The 21958-nt window shown below is 39.8% G+C and overlaps 1 long non-coding RNA gene across 1 annotated transcript; it reads right to left on the bottom strand.

The window, feature by feature from the left end:
• Positions 1-385: 385 nt before the first annotated feature.
• On the bottom strand, positions 386-20913 carry LOC131620284 (uncharacterized). The gene is made up of 5 exons (XR_009289048.1): positions 20695-20913; positions 14643-18924; positions 14415-14574; positions 1739-12642; positions 386-1670 (listed from the first exon to the last, which is right to left on the bottom strand). It is a non-coding gene; the product is annotated as an uncharacterized LOC131620284 (long non-coding RNA).
• Positions 20914-21958: the final 1045 nt, after the last annotated feature.

Here is a 21958-nt window from a genome sequence, read left to right as displayed (position 1 = left end):
GGGTGAAGGTTTGTGGGGTGTGTTGGTGAATAAAATCTGCGGGTTTTGTCCTCCACGACGGGTGGTTCTTGGGGGTTTTTATCAAGAGGCGTTCATTGAGGATTCGGCTGAGTGTAACGATTGAGGAACGGGGAGTTCAAGGAATCAAGACACTGCAGAAGGGAATCAAAGTGAAGCTCTTGGATAACCTTGATCTTGGTCAAGATTAAGGGGGAAGAAGATTCAAAGGATCGACATAATTGGTTTATCGTTTATCGCTTTGTTATCTTCTTTGTATATACTACTTTCAACATTAATGAAAGATTACCCAATTTCAATTTGGAATTGGGGGCAGACGTAGTCGTAGCGAGGACGATCGACGAACTGCCTAAACAAATATCGTGTTCTTGTCGCTTTTACTTTCTCTTTTACTTTCTGTTCATAATTGGTTATAAGTGCAAAATTGATCAACGATTCGAGTGTTAAAATTGTGAATTAAAGTTCTGCACAAACATCACAATTCACCACAACTTGAATCACTATCAATTTGAACGTATCACCAAGTGTTTGTGTTTTTGCTTAATCCAATCTTACTGCATTGCAAATCAAAGTCGTCAATCTAGAAGTTAATTGGATTTCAGTTGTTAAACGTATTGGTTAGCTATCATATTACTTCACCATCATTTCCACTTACTCTTTGGTTTTGAAACACATACGACCTTTGCAATAGCGGTCCAGAATAGACGCAAGTCGATTCAGAACCGCTTTCGCTCGAGTCTGTAGAAAAATCTGTAAAAACTTAGTGAGATCTATTCACCCCCCCCCCTCTAGATCTATAGGCCAGCGTCTAACAAATCAAACCATATAATTATTTAGAACGTACATGGACACACATTAGTCTCATAACAAGGAGGCTTCCGGTTCCCGACATGGAACGGAACTGCACTCTGGGGAATTAAACATACCATTCTTGATTCTATAAATGTTAATCCGACATCATGTAACTAAACATCCATTTGCCATAAATTTTAAATCAATTAAAAGCTTTATATCTAAGCATATTCATAAAGATCATTAAAAGACCTTTCCAATGCTTCCGACCGGGCTTCATTTCGAGTTACAAAACTCAAGTTATGATCAAAACAATAAAAGCTATTTTCCTGTCAGTAAGCAATCGATTTGCATCTTACTGCAATCGATTTACACCTGTAGCAGAGCCCAAAAATGACATTTTCAGGAATGAAAATCGATTTACAACCCATGCAAATCGATTTGCTACTGAAGCAGAGTCAAAAAAACGTATTTTCCTGCATAAAACCAGTTCCAAAACATCCTAAAACATTCCTAAGGTTCCCTAATGATCCAAATTCGAACTCCATCATGTATCATCATTCTACAACATATAATCACATCAAAGAACACATACTTTATCCATTAAACAAACATGCAATGATTTTTATCACACAAATCCCCAATTTTCCCCAAATTCTAATTTCCCCACAAAACCCCAAGTCTCTAACTAGAGACTCACCTTGCATCAATGGAGCTTTGGATGATGAACATGCTGCAATTGAGCTCCTAACTTGACCAAAACTTCAACTCCAAATTCATCAAACCCGTATTCCACTTTACACCTATTTTCAGCATCCATTGATCAACTTCAAATGCGCTTATCTCCATCAATAAACAAGCTATGAGTGCAAATTAGTATACCAAATCGAAGATAATTTCGTTAGCTTTCCAAAACTTCAAGAATTACCTCAATCGGAGCTGTGAGCAGAGAGTTATGATCAGTTTAGTGAGGGCTGTCAAAATGTTGCGAAAATGAAGGTGATGAGGAAGAACATAAGCTTCTCTTGCTCCACTTCAACCATAAAAATCTGATGTGTAAGCCAAACAACACTTAAGCTCATGCACTTAAAGTCCAATGTCCATTATGTCCACATGCAAGCAATACATAAGTCCATTAAGCCCTCCAATTGAGTGAAAATTACCACCTTGCCACTTGGTTAAATTCCAATAATCTATCTTATTCTAACCACTCCACTAACTCTTACTAATAATTCTTCTTAGACTAATATAATCCAATATCAATATGCCTTATAATCATCACTTAACCAATTAAATGATAATTAACTTGTGTCGGAGAATCGGGGTATTACATTCTCCCCCCCTTAAATTGAATTCGTCCTCGAATTCTTTCCGGTCACCACGGAAACAACGTGTCCAAATCTATACCAACCAGGGGATGAAATGTTCCTTACATTTCTCTTCACATAATCTCACTACTCTGTCTGAGGGTCATTCTATACGAAGAAGCATAATCTGCCAAAACACCTGCGTCCCACTATGCATGGTTAGAACTTTGACTCTCAAGTAACACGTCTATCAAGATACTTCGTCTTGACATATATGGGGAAAAATCCTTCCAGGGTCCTTGACCTTCACTGCTCTGCACTGAATCCCCAGAACTTCAGAAACTCTAATAATCCACTCATGTTGGATATCCTTCATTTCATTCTCTAATATGCTCACCCTCATTCGACAAACATTACTAATCCACTCAGCTCCTTGAATTACTTCCCGTTTGAGAATTACTACCACAACGTCACTTCTGCAATAACACTTCAAATTATTCTCCACTCGAGTCCATACAATGTCATTAGGCGTTAGCCAAATGTCTTGGTCTCAACTTCCGGTTCCCAAAGTCTTAGGACGGTTGTCCCAAGTTTACCTATGCTTATACAACTGATCCTCCTTACTCGATTCTCACCTCAATCCTAGATGTATCAATCATTACCTCAATCCACGATGTTGTAGCATTCCACAACTTCACCCAAGGTTCCACCGATGAACGGTGAATTCCAAACGCTACCCGACGACCATTGTCCAACTCTTCACGCACGCTCACAGTGCACAAGACATAACCACGAAGAACTTGCGCCAATTGAGAATCCTCACTGGTCTTCAGCATTTCAGCGGTCACAATACTCAGTCCAACCCTTGTGACATACAAGCTAAACGGATGACCTACGAACTTCGGACCGCATGCCATCCACCAAATGTATTCCCAAGCTGGCCCATTGACAACACCTCTCGAGTTATGGTGATCCTTGAGAGACTGGAATGAACGAAACGCCGCTTCGACAATTTCCCTTAGGAAGATACCTTCATTCCAACATAAAATCCTACAAATAGTCCGTTCGTTCCTACCTCAGACTTATCTGATTCTTTCTTGATCCGTTGCGCTACTCTGATTCCAACAATTCACACACCTTGAAATCCTCTGAGTCACGTTATATCCATTATTCACTTGGCTTCCTTTAATACACAATAATTCCTTATCCATAGTTGTCCAATTACAACACGTTCCAGAACTCCATATACATCCATTGTCGACTACTACTCCTCGAAGTTGCGTACTCTCCAGAATCAAGTTTCTACTTACTCTGCAATTCCATATTAGTTCATCTACCATAACTTAGGCACACGTTTCGATCTTAGGACATTGAAACCCAAATACCCACTGACTTAGGGGTTCGTCCTTGTCACTGATTTCCACAGCGTACAACTGATACGTTTTTTTTTTCCTTACAACAAGTCTTGTTACTCAACCGTTATAATGATTCTTTCACCAACGCTTCGCAGCTTACGATAACTCCGTCGGTTTATCATCGCTTCTTCCCAACCAAATGGCTTCATTCTCTTAGCACAAAGTCACCTCTGATAACTCGTGCGACTTACTGATATAACAATCCCCTCATAGCCACACTCCATCCACACATTCATCTAATGTCTGATCTACCTCTGAATCTGGCATTAAACTGACTTCCCCGGCGGCTGCATCCTTCATTGCAGTGCTTCCAACGGTCGGAGTGCAGCCACAATGCGAGAAATTGTACTTTGAATTTCGAACATCTCTCTTATAAACTCCTCACAAGTTCTCAAACCAAAAATGTCTATGCTTTACCAAGATTGACATTTCTTCACTCAGAGTATCTACAGACACTCTACCAGATACGTCACACATCAAATTATTCCAAGATACAATTTGCATATTCCATCACTGGTTGCCAATGATACATGATAGCCACTCACTATGCTGACCAGGGTATCATGACCGCACATGAGTCGCACTCTAGACACTCTTGCAAAATTGCCAACTTAACACTTCATGAAACGAGAACATTTGCAAGGTATAATCTGTCTCTAACTTGCGTGAGCATGATCATTCAGAGTCTCTATAAGCATAGTATCGGATCTTGATCCATCTCACCATCTCCTGTCTAGTTATTCCTCTACTATCGAGTGTGACGTATGAATCCTTATCCTACATACCTTATGAGAGTCTGGATCTGTGTCTCACGAGTGCCAAATCAGAATTCTACCTTGAGCTTCAGATCACCTTTGTCCCACACATGTCGGAAAAGGATGACTCACGCATCTTGTGCATGATAGCGATACTGTGGCATCATACCCGTCTGGTAGTACCAACATGGTGGACCAAATCCGAGGCCATGTATCCCGGTAACCTACCTCAGGCGTATAATGATCCCCACGCGTATCCTATAGTTGCAACCGACAAGTGTCTGAACAGGCCTCCAATAGGTTCATCGTTCCTCAAGTCCTTCGAATCACACTCCTCAGGATGCTAAAACTTGAGGGTGCTACACATCAAGGTTTACTTACTCGGAAGGCCAAAACGCCAAGCATGAAGACTTGAAGTTCAAAATCGAATTACCATGTCGTGCGCGTACCCACTCGTCCCACGCATGCATGAGATTCCAAGGATAATTCAGTCCAGATAGGAATACTATGGTTCCTAATAACCAACGCAACTGCGATCATCCTATTGACGTTCCAGATAGATCTTAGTTCTTACTCGCCTGAACGCCCAATGCCAAGCGTAATTCTATGGCTTCACTCGGGGTCTGACGAACAACAACTAACAAGAACTTAGGCTACTGCATTTCACGCTTCTACATCATTTCATATTCCATCTAGCGTAGTTCTAGAACTTAAATATAAAATGATAAGAATAGAAATACACATCCTCTTCCATCGACCGAGTATTCAAGCCTCGCCCAATCGTAAGTTACCACGTTCGTATATTCCACGAACCTTCACTAGGCAACTACTCTCGCTTAGGTTACTTCAAGTTAAATCAGGATCTAATACTTCACCCATCCAATTACTGTCCGTACCAGCGCAATCAGAAAGGTCTGACTTCTGTGTCCGCACTTCCAAAGGTTATTCTGTCCTATCAGCTCATCAGTCGCACTTAACACCAGCAGCATCATCAGTACTGAATCCTACTAAATCCCAGCTCAACACCTTCGGAGAATCTCACTTACAAGGCCCTTTCTCAATCCTGTCCGGATTTTCCCTTGCTATTACCAAGACTTAGAGAAGGTTTCACTCTGTCCCATCCAAATCCTGGGGGTTCTAGTTGTCTCGATCCACACCTTGACAGTTCGGGTATCACTACATTGCGTCAACTGCTCTTCTGAAGCTTGACGATTCCAATATCATCCACTTAAAACGTCCAACAATTCATTACTCATCCCACTCCAACAACTTAGGTTCACAACCTTGCAGGTTTTACGAGTCCTCGTGGCGGCTCTGCCGTAATTCCACTGTCACGCACTCAGTCGATGAGTTGATCAAGTTCAACGACTCAATGAGATATCAGTAAAGTGTTAGGAGTAAATTAATGGTAAATTCATGTGTTAATATAAGTGATTTTTTCTCTAAACTGATGCAACTTGTGATGAATCCATAGGTTTTTATTAAGAATTGAACTGAATAAGTTTAGTTCGTGCGTAAAGCAAATCGAATCACTTGTGGGTGTTATTGTTGCAGGTTTTGAGCTGAATAAGAACTTAAGAAGAACATGAGGAGGAAAGAAAGCTGGAAGTCTCAAAGGCTGAAGAAAAAGATGGAAAGTACAAAGGGCGCGCCGCGCGAGTTCCTAGGCGCGCCGTGAAAATACTTCTGTTTGAGGGGCGCGCCGCGCCAGCCCGTTGCCGCGCCGCGGCCTCGGCGTTAAAAGCCCAAAAGTTCTGTTTTAAAGCCCTAGTTTTCCAAGTGGTTAGATACTTTTGTGGGAGCGAAATTAGGAGATCTATCTGATTCTGAGCTGAGAACAACAATTGAAGGTGGATTCTTTACCAATTGAAGGCATTCTATTGATGAAGATGAATTCCTCCATTGATTCTTGTATGTTCTTCATATCTATGGAGAGCTAAATCCCTCTTGTTGAGTCTAAGGTAGTAGTTAACCTATGATTATACATTACCATTGATTAATTCCTGTGAACAATTATTTGAATTCATTATCAATAAGAAACCTTGTTTTTTAGTCTTAAATTATCGTTGAATCTTTGATCGAAAGAAAGGATTTAACTTTTGCCCTAGGTTACTATATTGATTCAATTGCAATTTGCAGAGATGGAATTGTAATTGGGTTTTCATAATTATCGTTCTTAATTACTATTATCGTTATTGTGGTTTGGAGAGATCGAATCTCATACCGGTAAAAGTTATCTAATTTGATTTGCAGACATGGAATCTTATTTGAGGATAAGTGAAGATAATGATTCAAAGGATTGTTCTATTGTGAATTAATTGATAATTGTATAGGATTAGGTTGATGAACCCTAAAGACTCAACATCTTTCTTTATTTGTTAACACAAAGTCCTTTACTTGCTTTTATTTTATTATTTGTTTTTGATATTATTATTAGTATAAAACAAACCAAACCAAATTTCTTAACTCAAAATAAACAACTATAGAACGGCAGTGATATTAACCAATCCCTGTGGATACGATATATTACAGAAAATATTTACCCACAAATACTTTCAACAAATTGGCGCCGTTGCCGGGGAAGTTTTTAATTTTTATTTTCTCTTTTTGGTTGTTTCACGTGTTTGCTAGTTTTGCAGAAGATTGTGTATGCGCAGCAAAGTTTCTAGCGATCAACTTCTTTTTGATCCCGAGATCGAAAGGACCGCTAGGAGGTTAAATAGCAAAGCACGAAAAAGAGCGAACATAGCAAAAGCAAGAGACAACGCAACCGCGACATCGTCACAACAACTTGAAACCATTGACGAGTCGCAAGAAGGATTCTTCTTTCACGAACTATTCACGGAGGAAGAACCGGAAGTTATTATACAACCTACTGTTGGCAACATGGCAGCTAATGGTCCATGTGCTAATAGTCCAAGACTCAATCCTCAGTTCGCGAGAACTGCCGCCAACGGGCGACCGACAGAACTGAAGACCGGTATCATACAATTGATTTGTGCAAGTCCTTTCGCCGGATTGGACCATGAAGACCCGTACACGCATCTTACTCGATTCTATGAGTTAGCGGGTACTACGGGTGTTGCTCAAGCTGATGAGGAAGCATTATTTAAGAGGTTGTTCCCACACTCTTTGCTATCTAAGGCAAAGGATTGGTATCTGGATCAACCCGAGGTAGTGATGACAAATTGGAACACATTGGAAGAAAAATTTCTGGAAAGGTTTTACTCTCAAAACCGATTCTTCGAAGCAAAAACAGCAATAGCAGTATTTTCTCAAGGTAGTAATGAATCTTTGAATGAAGCATGGGAAAGGTATAAAGCTATGTTGAGAAAGTGCAAAGGACACGGTTTTTCAGACGTTGACCAAATCCATATGTTCCGTAACGGTCTCACAGCTACAAACAAGACACTTTTGGACGCCACAGCTGGTGGTTCTCTCATGTCCAAAACACCTGAAGAAGCTACTCAGATAATAGAGCGAATGGCTCTAAATGATCGTCAAGGCAATCATGATCGAACGGTAAGAGATAAGAAACCCGGAATGTTAGAGTTGAACAATAGTGATGCTCTACTTGCTCAGAACAAATTGCTAACTTCACAAGTGGAACTTTTGACACAACAAATGTCTAAACTACCACAACAAATCAAGGAGCTGAACGGGGTATCTAATTCATATCAAGTTGCTAGGTGCGAATTGTGCAAGGGAGATCATCAAACAGGATTCTGTCCACCAGTGCAAGAAGAAGAAGTGAATTACATGAATAATAACCAAGGACAAAGGCAGAATCAATATCAGAATCAGTCATACCAACAAGGTTATCCACCAAGATATAACAATCAAGGGTACCAACAAAGGCCACCGAATCAAGGGTATCAACAACAAGCCTTCCAACCATACACTCAACCACCGCAACAACAGCAAGGAGGACAATCCAAGTTGGAGGAGACCGTGAATCAGTTCATTCAAACATCAGTGATAAATCAGAAGAACCAGGAAGCTGCAATTAAAAATCTGCAGACTCAAGTGGGTCAAATAACACATCAGCTCACTCTACAGGCACAAGGAGCCTGTCAAAACTCTACTGTGAAAAGCCCGCAAGGACAAGAGAAAATTAATGCTGTTACAACAAGGAGTCAAAAGGGTTTAGAATCGGAAAAAGAGAAAGAGGAAATAGGTGACCCTATGGTGATGGAGGTAGATCTGGAAATAAGAGAGAACCCAAAAGAGCCAGAAGTTGTTATACCACCAATGAAACCAGTTGAAGAAAAAAATAAGAAAGCTGTTGAACAGGTGATTAAACCACCTCCCTCTTTGCGAGTGACAAAGAAGGATTCAAAAGAGAAAGACTTTCGAAAGTTTACGGCCTTGTTCAAAAAGTTAGAAGTGAATCTACCTTTCTTTGAAGCACTGGAGCACGTGCCTGTGTATAAGAAATTTATGAAAGAGGTGTCGGCGAAAAAAAGATCACTAGAAGGAGAACCAAAAATTGCAATCGAGAAGTGTAGTATAGTCGCTGCAGCAAGAAAGATCCCAATTAAGAGAAAAGACCCTGGGGCGGTGGCGATACCATGCACTATCAAGAATACATCATTTAAAAAGGTACTTCTCGATTCTGGTTCTAGTGTGAGTTTAATGCCGTTATCCATTTTCAAAAGGCTTGAATTAGACAAGCTCAGTGAAAGTAAGTCGCAATTACGGTTCGCCGATCACACTATTAAGAAATCTTATGGAGTAGCGGAAGATGTACTAGTAGAAGTGGATAAGTTTGTTTTCCCTGTTGACTTCCACATCATGGACATTCCGGAAGATGAAGAAACTCCGATCCTTCTTGGGAGACCCTTTTTGTCGACAGGACGCTGTAATCTTGACATTGAAAAGGGGACGCTAACGCTAAAATCATTTGATGAAGAAGTAACCTTGAAGATGCTGGGAGTCAAGAAACACAGGTCAGGGGTAAATGAGAAAAATTCAACTGGTATACCGGAAGGTGCACAAGAAAACAAAAATCTCAAAAACCTCCAAGAAAAAGTCTCTAACATATCTTCTCCAATGAAACCAAATTATGATGATGTCAAAAGTCCTAAGAGGGCTAAGGAGAGTGATCAGAATGGGGAAGATAAAGTGAAGAGAAAAGCTATCCATGCTTTTTATCTTCATGAGTTTGTGGGTATGGAAGTACAAAGTAGCAAGTGTTGGAAAAGGAAATACCCTCCATAAAACAAGGGGTAATGGACCGTCGAGCCATGCGACGTTAAACGAAGCACTTTGTGGGAGGTAACCCACACTTCTAATGTTTTATTTTTGTCTATTGTTATTCCAGGAAATAATAAGGGAACCTTTCTGGTGAAAGCTAGGAAGAGGCAAGTAATATTGTAATACCCTCTGTGAGTTAACCCTCTCGGGCTTGTTACGAAACATTGAGGTCAATGTTTAGTTTAAGTTTGGGGGTGGATTTACTCTTTGCATTTTTTTATGTTCAATCTTATGTTTTTATGTCTGTTATGTACTCCCAGTTAGAGTAAGTAGTCCCATAACAAAGCGGGAATCTCAAGCAAAGCATCAACAATGAAGCAACATGTATGAAAGTGGTAGTAAGTGAATGTTCAAAATTTTTGAGTTTCACTCTCTTTTTCAATAAGTAACAAAGCAGGTATGAATTTTTGAACTCAAACTCTTAATGTGTGCAATGAAACTTAAGGTGTTAGTAAATACTGTCAGAAGTTTTTTATGGTACACTATTGTATTGAATTGGTTTAGCCTTAACCATTGTGAGGAAAGCCTTCCATTGTTTACTATATGCAGGAGACCATCAATTGTCTTGACTTGTTTGTATCATGCTAAACCGGTTGTTGCAGCGTTTGTGGAAATCTGTGAAAGTGATTTAGGCACTTATTTGAATCTGAGAGTTCTTTTAGCCTATTCTAACGCAACTTAATTTCTTCTGTGAGAGTGTGATCTTTTGCTAACCATTCTTTGAGCCTGAGGTCAAGATAAGAATCATAATATGCACCAAGGAAAATACCTGGTGAGTTTTGATCTCAATGAAAAGTTTTGTTCTGGATCATCAACCATAAAATTTGGTGATGTGTTTTCTCTTTGACCTTGTTAGAAAGTAGGGGAGCATTCATATAATCTGAATACAGGTTGATCTCCAAGTTGGGGAGAGTCACATTTAAAAGAAGAGTAAGTACTTATGGTAATCGGTGGAAGATATAAGAAGTCGTAGCTTGAAAAAAAAAAGAGAAGTAACAACGTTTGAATATAAAGATTGTTGAAAAAAAAAAAGTGAAAAAGAAGAATCAAGCTACGAATGAATGAAAAAAGATGGACAGGTAAAGGAATTAGAGTTTTAGAGAAAAAGAAATAAGTTATGAATTGGATGCTTCCCTATATTAGGAACAACCCTTGATCATCTTCTTTTCTTTGAATCTAAACCGCATTACAACCCTAGAAAGACCTTCTGATTCTCAGATTCCACAGTACTTGATGCTAGCAATTTGGTGAACGTATGATATGGATCTTTGTTGATTTAATTGTTTGGAGGAGTGTTTAACCCCTCTTTTATTCATCATACTTTTTGATGAGAGTGATTAGTGCTGATTCAATTACAATTGTGTAGTGTTTTGAACTTCTGGAGGTAATTTGCTTTCAACGTTTGTTTCATGTGGATGTTCTGAGTTTGCAGGTAGAAGAGGAGTATTTGACTTGGTTAATGGATTGAACCACTTGAGAAAAACTTTTTGAAAAACTTGTTGTTTGATTGTCGGTAAACTTTGCTGGAGGTAAGTAATTTTGTTTAGGGACAAACAAAACTCTAAGTTGGGGAGAGTTTGTTAGGAGTAAATTAATGGTAAATTCATGTGTTAATATAAGTGATTTCTTCTCTAAACTGATGCAACTTGTGATGAATCCATAGGTTTTTATTAAGAATTGAACTGAATAAGTTTAGTTCGTGCGTAAAGCAAATCGAATCACTTGTGGGTGTTATTGTTGCAGGTTTTGAGCTGAATAAGAACTTAAGAAGAACATGAGGAGGAAAGAAAGCTGGAAGTCTCAAAGGCTGAAGAAAAAGATGGAAAGTACAAAGGGCGCGCCGCGCGAGTTCCTAGGCGCGCCGCGAAAATACTTCTGTTTGAGGGGCGCGCCGCGCCAGCCCGTTGCCGCGCCGCGGCCTCGGCGTTAAAAGCCCAAAAGTTCTGTTTTAAAGCCCTAGTTTTCCAAGTGGTTAGATACTTTTGTGGGAGCGAAATTAGGAGATCTATCTGATTCTGAGCTGAGAACAACAATTGAAGGTGGATTCTTTACCAATTGAAGGCATTCTATTGATGAAGATGAATTCCTCCATTGATTCTTGTATGTTCTTCATATCTATGGAGAGCTAAATCCCTCTTGTTGAGTCTAAGGTAGTAGTTAACCTATGATTATACATTACCATTGATTAATTCCTGTGAACAATTATTTGAATTCATTATCAATAAGAAACCTTGTTTTTTAGTCTTAAATTATCGTTGAATCTTTGATCGAAAGAAAGGATTTAACTTTTGCCCTAGGTTACTATATTGATTCAATTGCAATTTGCAGAGATGGAATTGTAATTGGGTTTTCATAATTATCGTTCTTAATTACTATTATCGTTATTGTGGTTTGGAGAGATCGAATCTCATACCGGTAAAAGTTATCTAATTTGATTTGCAGACATGGAATCTTATTTGAGGATAAGTGAAGATAATGATTCAAAGGATTGTTCTATTGTGAATTAATTGATAATTGTATAGGATTAGGTTGATGAACCCTAAAGACTCAACATCTTTCTTTATTTGTTAACACAAAGTCCTTTACTTGCTTTTATTTTATTATTTGTTTTTGATATTATTATTAGTATAAAACAAACCAAACCAAATTTCTTAACTCAAAATAAACAACTATAGAACGGCAGTGATATTAACCAATCCCTGTGGATACGATATATTACAGAAAATATTTACCCACAAATACTTTCAACATAAAGTCAGGCTAGCAACGCACACTTGAGAGGAGGAAAAGGAATTGCTAGTGATGTTTCGTGGCTCGGTTGAGAATCGACCTGCTCTGATACCAACTGTAACACCCCATACATAACTGACTAGTATATTATGCATGAAACGTTAAAATTGATATTGAGTACATACACAAGTCAAGGTACAATATTTGATCCATATAAAATACAACATGAAATTCTACTAAGTAGCACAATACATGGGTCTTCAATGGATCTTGCACAGCGGAATGTCAAAATCAACGAGGTCTTCGAGCCGACACCACTTCAAGCCATCAATCCGAACCGGCTATCTATCAAAAGCTACTAAACTGCACCTGAAAAAATATAAGTTGATTGGGGTGAGATTACAAAATCTCAGTGAGCCTCCCTATCTTAAGGTTTTGCTCGGTTCTACAAGGTACATGCATCATAAAAAGATTCACCTAGAATCCGGGGTTATGCCTCACGTTTAGGTGCAAATACAAACAAGGGTATCACCACAATTGGAAGTCCCTTAACTATCCAATGAGGCGTTCAATAAAACAACAATTCACAATATGCAAACTCACATCCTTATGTGAGGAATCAAGGAGTTATACCCATCTAACTAGGCTACCTCTGCCACGTACCCTCGATGAGTATCCAAGTACATATATGTCGAAAGACTTGCACAAGCACACCGCACGATGAATTCGGGTCATTCCTATATGGAATTCCACCCGAGATGAGTTAAGTTGTACCATTGCCTACGTGGCATTTACAACCTCATCACCAAGCACGCCAGTGAGTTACCAAGTGGGAAACGCCATTAAAGACCCCGGTCTTGCTTCCACTGCAATGGTATTCATCCTTTATACGCAGGTGAGTAAACAGGTGCAATACATTCTCTTCGACGTACAAGCCCACCGGGAGAAAGCCTAGTAACACTGTCTAATTGACGTTACTAGAGGCAAGTAATTCAGTGATTGCCTACGTGGCATCACCCACTTACCATACTAATCACGCAGGTGAGTTACCAAGTGGGAAACGCCATTAAAGATCCTCACTTGCTTCCACCGCAATAGTAGCTCAGGTAACGCAAAATATACGGATATAGACACGTATATACAACAGGCATAAAGCCAAATCATCCATGGTATATAATACATAACACAAACGCCACACGGGCTACCAATGGGCATCCACATAGTGGGTAAACAGGATTTACTATCCTAGTAGTACGGTTATACTCCGATTCACGCATATTCAACCAAGGCAAGTTCACAAAAATCAAGCATCCAAACGTCCAACCGGAACGAAGGGAAAACAATTTACATTGTATTATATGCACATAATATTAGACAAAATCCATCGTATAAATATCATGTCATTTGCACATACTCGTCACATGTGAGTTAAATATGTTTCGATCATGGAATATATTAAACATAATCAAACCATATAATTATTTAGAACGTACATGGACACACATTAGTCTCATAACAAGGAGGCTTCCGGTTCCCGACATGGAACGGAACTGCACTCTGGGGAATTAAACATACCATTCTTGATTCTATAAATGTTAATCCGACATCATGTAACTAAACATCCATTTTCCATAAATTTTAAATCAATTAAAAGCTTTAAATCTAAGCATATTCATAAAGATCATTAAAAGACCTTTCCAACGCTTCCGACCGGGCTTCATTTCGAGTTACGAAACTCAAGTTATGATCGAAACAATAAAAGCTATTTTCCTGTCAGTAAGCAATCGATTTGCATCTTACTGCAATCGATTTACACCTGTAGCAGAGCCCAAAAATGACATTTTCAGGAAGGAAAATCGATTTACAACCCATGCAAATCGATTTGCTACTGAAGCAGAGTCAAAAAAACGTATTTTCCTGCATAAAACCAGTTCCAAAACATCCTAAAACATTCCTAAGGTTCCCTAATGATCCAAATTCGAACTCCATCATGTATCATCATTCTACAACATATAATCACATCAAAGAACACATACTTTATCCATTAAACAAACATGCAATGATTTTTATCACACAAATCCCCAATTTTCCCCAAATTCTAATTTCCCCACAAAACCCCAAGTCTCTAACTAGAGACTCACCTTGCATCAATGGAGCTTTGGATGATGAACATGCTGCAATTGAGCTCCTAACTTGACCAAAACTTCAACTCCAAATTCATCAAACCCGTATTCCACTTTACACCTATTTTCAGCATCCATTGATCAACTTCAAATGCGCTTATCTCCATCAATAAACAAGCTATGAGTGCAAATTAGTATACCAAATCGAAGATAATTTCGTTAGCTTTCCAAAACTTCAAGAATTACCTCAATCGGAGCTGTGAGCAGAGAGTTATGATCAGTTTAGTGAGGGCTGTCAAAATGTTGCGAAAATGAAGGTGATGAGGAAGAACATAAGCTTCTCTTGCTCCACTTCAACCATAAAAATCTGATGTGTAAGCCAAACAACACTTAAGCTCATGCACTTAAAGTCCAATGTCCATTATGTCCACATGCAAGCAATACATAAGTCCATTAAGCCCTCCAATTGAGTGAAAATTACCACCTTGCCACTTGGTTAAATTCCAATAATCTATCTTATTCTAACCACTCCACTAACTCTTACTAATAATTCTTCTTAGACTAATATAATCCAATATCAATATGCCTTATAATCATCACTTAACCAATTAAATGATAATTAACTTGTGTCGGAGAATCGGGGTATTACATTCTCCCCCCCTTAAATTGAATTCGTCCTCGAATTCTTTCCGGTCACCACGGAAACAACGTGTCCAAATCTATACCAACCAGGGGATGAAATGTTCCTTACATTTCTCTTCACATAATCTCACTACTCTGTCTGAGGGTCATTCTATACGAAGAAGCATAATCTGCCAAAACACCTGCGTCCCACTATGCATGGTTAGAACTTTGACTCTCAAGTAACACGTCTATCAAGATACTTCGTCTTGACATATATGGGGAAAAATCCTTCCAGGGTCCTTGACCTTCACTGCTCTGCACTGAATCCCCAGAACTTCAGAAACTCTAATAATCCACTCATGTTGGATATCCTTCATTTCATTCTCTAATATGCTCACCCTCATTCGACAAACATTACTAATCCACTCAGCTCCTTGAATTACTTCCCGTTTGAGAATTACTACCACAACGTCACTTCTGCAATAACACTTCAAATTATTCTCCACTCGAGTCCATACAATGTCATTAGGCGTTAGCCAAATGTCTTGGTCTCAACTTCCGGTTCCCAAAGTCTTAGGACGGTTGTCCCAAGTTTACCTATGCTTATACAACTGATCCTCCTTACTCGATTCTCACCTCAATCCTAGATGTATCAATCATTACCTCAATCCACGATGTTGTAGCATTCCACAACTTCACCCAAGGTTCCACCGATGAACGGTGAATTCCAAACGCTACCCGACGACCATTGTCCAACTCTTCACGCACGCTCACAGTGCACAAGACATAACCACGAAGAACTTGCGCCAATTGAGAATCCTCACTGGTCTTCAGCATTTCAGCGGTCACAATACTCAGTCCAACCCTTGTGACATACAAGCTAAACGGATGACCTACGAACTTCGGACCGCATGCCATCCACCAAATGTATTCCCAAGCTGGCCCATTGACAACACCTCTCGAGTTATGGTGATCCTTGAGAGACTGGAATGAACGAAACGCCGCTTCGACAATTTCCCTTAGGAAGATACCTTCATTCCAACATAAAATCCTACAAATAGTCCGTTCGTTCGTACCTCAGACTTATCTGATTCTTTCTTGATCCGTTGCGCTACTCTGATTCCAACAATTCACACACCTTGAAATCCTCTGAGTCACGTTATATCCATTATTCACTTGGCTTCCTTTAATACACAATAATTCCTTATCCATAGTTGTCCAATTACAACACGTTCCAGAACTCCATATACATCCATTGTCGACTACTACTCCTCGAAGTTGCGTACTCTCCAGAATCAAGTTTCTACTTACTCTGCAATTCCATATTAGTTCATCTACCATAACTTAGGCACACGTTTCGATCTTAGGACATTGAAACCCAAATACCCACTGACTTAGGGGTTCGTCCTTGTCACTGATTTCCACAGCGTACAACTGATACGTTTTTTTTTTCCTTACAACAAGTCTTGTTACTCAACCGTTATAATGATTCTTTCACCAACGCTTCGCAGCTTACGATAACTCCGTCGGTTTATCATCGCTTCTTCCCAACCAAACGGCTTCATTCTCTTAGCACAAAGTCACCTCTGATAACTCGTGCGACTTACTGATATAACAATCCCCTCATAGCCACACTCCATCCACACATTCATCTAATGTCTGATCTACCTCTGAATCTGGCATTAAACTGACTTCCCCGGCGGCTGCATCCTTCATTGCAGTGCTTCCAACGGTCGGAGTGCAGCCACAATGCGAGAAATTGTACTTTGAATTTCGAACATCTCTCTTATAAACTCCTCACAAGTTCTCAAACCAAAAATGTCTATGCTTTACCAAGATTGACATTTCTTCACTCAGAGTATCTACAGACACTCTACCAGATACGTCACACATCAAATTATTCCAAGATACAATTTGCATATTCCATCACTGGTTGCCAATGATACATGATAGCCACTCACTATGCTGACCAGGGTATCATGACCGCACATGAGTCGCACTCTAGACACTCTTGCAAAATTGCCAACTTAACACTTCATGAAACGAGAACATTTGCAAGGTATAATCTGTCTCTAACTTGCGTGAGCATGATCATTCAGAGTCTCTATAAGCATAGTATCGGATCTTGATCCATCTCACCATCTCCTGTCTAGTTATTCCTCTACTATCGAGTGTGACGTATGAATCCTTATCCTACATACCTTATGAGAGTCTGGATCTGTGTCTCACGAGTGCCAAATCAGAATTCTACCTTGAGCTTCAGATCACCTTTGTCCCACACATGTCGGAAAAGGATGACTCACGCATCTTGTGCATGATAGCGATACTGTGGCATCATACCCGTCTGGTAGTACCAACATGGTGGACCAAATCCGAGGCCATGTATCCCGGTAACCTACCTCAGGCGTATAATGATCCCCACGCGTATCCTATAGTTGCAACCGACAAGTGTCTGAACAGGCCTCCAATAGGTTCATCGTTCCTCAAGTCCTTCGAATCACACTCCTCAGGATGCTAAAACTTGAGGGTGCTACACATCAAGGTTTACTTACTCGGAAGGCCAAAACGCCAAGCATGAAGACTTGAAGTTCAAAATCGAATTACCATGTCGTGCGCGTACCCACTCGTCCCACGCATGCATGAGATTCCAAGGATAATTCAGTCCAGATAGGAATACTATGGTTCCTAATAACCAACGCAACTGCGATCATCCTATTGACGTTCCAGATAGATCTTAGTTCTTACTCGCCTGAACGCCCAATGCCAAGCGTAATTCTATGGCTTCACTCGGGGTCTGACGAACAACAACTAACAAGAACTTAGGCTACTGCATTTCACGCTTCTACATCATTTCATATTCCATCTAGCGTAGTTCTAGAACTTAAATATAAAATGATAAGAATAGAAATACACATCCTCTTCCATCGACCGAGTATTCAAGCCTCGCCCAATCGTAAGTTACCACGTTCGTATATTCCACGAACCTTCACTAGGCAACTACTCTCGCTTAGGTTACTTCAAGTTAAATCAGGATCTAATACTTCACCCATCCAATTACTGTCCGTACCAGCGCAATCAGAAAGGTCTGACTTCTGTGTCCGCACTTCCAAAGGTTATTCTGTCCTATCAGCTCATCAGTCGCACTTAACACCAGCAGCATCATCAGTACTGAATCCTACTAAATCCCAGCTCAACACCTTCGGAGAATCTCACTTACAAGGCCCTTTCTCAATCCTGTCCGGATTTTCCCTTGCTATTACCAAGACTTAGAGAAGGTTTCACTCTGTCCCATCCAAATCCTGGGGGTTCTAGTTGTCTCGATCCACACCTTGACAGTTCGGGTATCACTACATTGCGTCAACTGCTCTTCTGAAGCTTGACGATTCCAATATCATCCACTTAAAACGTCCAACAATTCATTACTCATCCCACTCCAACAACTTAGGTTCACAACCTTGCAGGTTTTACGAGTCCTCGTGGCGGCTCTGCCGTAATTCCACTGTCACGCACTCAGTCGATGAGTTGATCAAGTTCAACGACTCAATGAGATATCAGTAAAGTCAGGCTAGCAACGCACACTTGAGAGGAGGAAAAGGAATTGCTAGTGATGTTTCGTGGCTCGGTTGAGAATCGACCTGCTCTGATACCAACTGTAACACCCCATACATAACTGACTAGTATATTATGCATGAAACGTTAAAATTGATATTGAGTACATACACAAGTCAAGGTACAATATTTGATCCATATAAAATACAACATGAAATTCTACTAAGTAGCACAATACATGGGTCTTCAATGGATCTTGCACAGCGGAATGTCAAAATCAACGAGGTCTTCGAGCCGACACCACTTCAAGCCATCAATCCGAACCGGCTATCTATCAAAAGCTACTAAACTGCACCTGAAAAAATATAAGTTGATTGGGGTGAGATTACAAAATCTCAGTGAGCCTCCCTATCTTAAGGTTTTGCTCGGTTCTACAAGGTACATGCATCATAAAAAGATTCACCTAGAATCCGGGGTTATGCCTCACGTTTAGGTGCAAATACAAACAAGGGTATCACCACAATTGGAAGTCCCTTAACTATCCAATGAGGCGTTCAATAAAACAACAATTCACAATATGCAAACTCACATCCTTATGTGAGGAATCAAGGAGTTATACCCATCTAACTAGGCTACCTCTGCCACGTACCCTCGATGAGTATCCAAGTACATATATGTCGAAAGACTTGCACAAGCACACCGCACGATGAATTCGGGTCATTCCTATATGGTTCCACCCGAGATGAGTTAAGTTGTACCATTGCCTACGTGGCATTTACAACCTCATCACCAAGCACGCCAGTGAGTTACCAAGTGGGAAACGCCATTAAAGACCCCGGTCTTGCTTCCACTGCAATGGTATTCATCCTTTATACGCAGGTGAGTAAACAGGTGCAATACATTCTCTTCGACGTACAAGCCCACCGGGAGAAAGCCTAGTAACACTGTCTAATTGACGTTACTAGAGGCAAGTAATTCAGTGATTGCCTACGTGGCATCACCCACTTACCATACTAATCACGCAGGTGAGTTACCAAGTGGGAAACGCCATTAAAGATCCTCACTTGCTTCCACCGCAATAGTAGCTCAGGTAACGCAAAATATACGGATATAGACACGTATATACAACAGGCATAAAGCCAAATCATCCATGGTATATAATACATAACACAAACGCCACACGGGCTACCAATGGGCATCCACATAGTGGGTAAACAGGATTTACTATCCTAGTAGTACGGTTATACTCCGATTCACGCATATTCAACCAAGGCAAGTTCACAAAAATCAAGCATCCAAACGTCCAACTGGAACGACGGGAAAACAATTTACATTGTATTATATGCACATAATATTAGACAAAATCCATCGTATAAATATCATGTCATTTGCACATACTCGTCACATGTGAGTTAAATATGTTTCGATCATGGAATATATTAAACATAATCAAACCATATAATTATTTAGAACGTACATGGACACACATTAGTCTCATAACAAGGAGGCTTCCGGTTCCCGACATGGAACGGAACTGCACTCTGGGGAATTAAACATACCATTCTTGATTCTATAAATGTTAATCCGACATCATGTAACTAAACATCCATTTTCCATAAATTTTAAATCAATTAAAAGCTTTATATCTAAGCATATTCATAAAGATCATTAAAAGACCTTTCCAACGCTTCCGACCGGGCTTCATTTCGAGTTACGAAACTCAAGTTATGATCGAAACAATAAAAGCTATTTTCCTGTCAGTAAGCAATCGATTTGCATCTTACTGCAATCGATTTACACCTGTAGCAGAGCCCAAAAATGACATTTTCAGGAAGGAAAATCGATTTACAACCCATGCAAATCGATTTGCTACTGAAGCAGAGTCAAAAAAACGTATTTTCCTGCATAAAACCAGTTCCAAAACATCCTAAAACATTCCTAAGGTTCCCTAATGATCCAAATTCGAACTCCATCATGTATCATCATTCTACAACATATAATCACATCAAAGAACACATACTTTATCCATTAAACAAACATGCAATGATTTTTATCACACAAATCCCCAATTTTCCCCAAATTCTAATTTCCCCACAAAACCCCAAGTCTCTAACTAGAGACTCACCTTGCATCAATGGAGCTTTGGATGATGAACATGCTGCAATTGAGCTCCTAACTTGACCAAAACTTCAACTCCAAATTCATCAAACCCGTATTCCACTTTACACCTATTTTCAGCATCCATTGATCAACTTCAAATGCGCTTATCTCCATCAATAAACAAGCTATGAGTGCAAATTAGTATACCAAATCGAAGATAATTTCGTTAGCTTTCCAAAACTTCAAGAATTACCTCAATCGGAGCTGTGAGCAGAGAGTCATGATCAGTTTAGTGAGGGCTGTCAAAATGTTGCGAAATTGAAGGTGATGAGGAAGAACATAAGCTTCTCTTGCTCCACTTCAACCGTAAAAATCTGATGTGTAAGCCAAATAACACTTAAGCTCATGCACTTAAAGTCCAATGTCCATTATGTCCACATGCAAGCAATACATAAGTCCATTAAGCCCTCCAATTGAGTGAAAATTACCACCTTGCCACTTGGTTAAATTCCAATAATCTATCTTATTCTAACCACTCCACTAACTCTTACTAATAATCCTTCTTAGACTAATATAATCCAATATCAATATGCCTTATAGTCATCACTTAACCAATTAAATGATAATTAACTTGTGTCGGAGAATCGGGGTATTACAATGATCATGGTATGACAAAGGACCAGTGTGCTTCGGGCAAGGCACACGGCTTTCAAGTTCATGGTTCGATAGTACAGGAACCATTTTTATCTTTGAACAATATAAACAACGAAAAATAGGAAATTGCATTTACTCCTGTTCAAAGGAAATCACATCCTCAACTTCCTAGTTGTTCAATCCATTGTTGTGTGCAGGGAGTATCCAGCTGCTCCAGTTGTAGTTGTCTTCTTCATCTTCCACAGCATTGATTTCTTTGGTAGGGAAATGAGCTGTTGATCCCTCGGGATAAGTAAGATACTCTGCTGGATACGAGAGCCCAGGCTGAGAAACTTCTGTTGGCTGAGCGAGATACCCGATAAGATTGTCCCATCCAATTGGAATGATGTCTTCAAGAGAGACTTGTGCATTCTGGGGAAAAGGGTATTGTGTCAGGAAATCATTCTCATTATCTAGTGTCTCCCCAACTTCTTCAAGAGCGTCAAGGTTTGTGAATGTCATATGTTCTTCAAAATGGTTGCCCCATCCAGTTGGGGTGATGTCTTCAATGGCAATCTGCGAGCTTAGGGGAGAAGAATACTTCACCATAAAGTCATACTTGCGACTTGGTTCTCCTAGTGTATCCCAAACATCTT

The sequence above is a fragment of the Vicia villosa genome, linkage group LG7, assembly GCF_029867415.1.
Source record: "Vicia villosa cultivar HV-30 ecotype Madison, WI linkage group LG7, Vvil1.0, whole genome shotgun sequence".
Lineage (NCBI taxonomy): Eukaryota > Viridiplantae > Streptophyta > Magnoliopsida > Fabales > Fabaceae > Vicia > Vicia villosa.
This window is presented reverse-complemented; position numbering and strand designations above follow the sequence as displayed.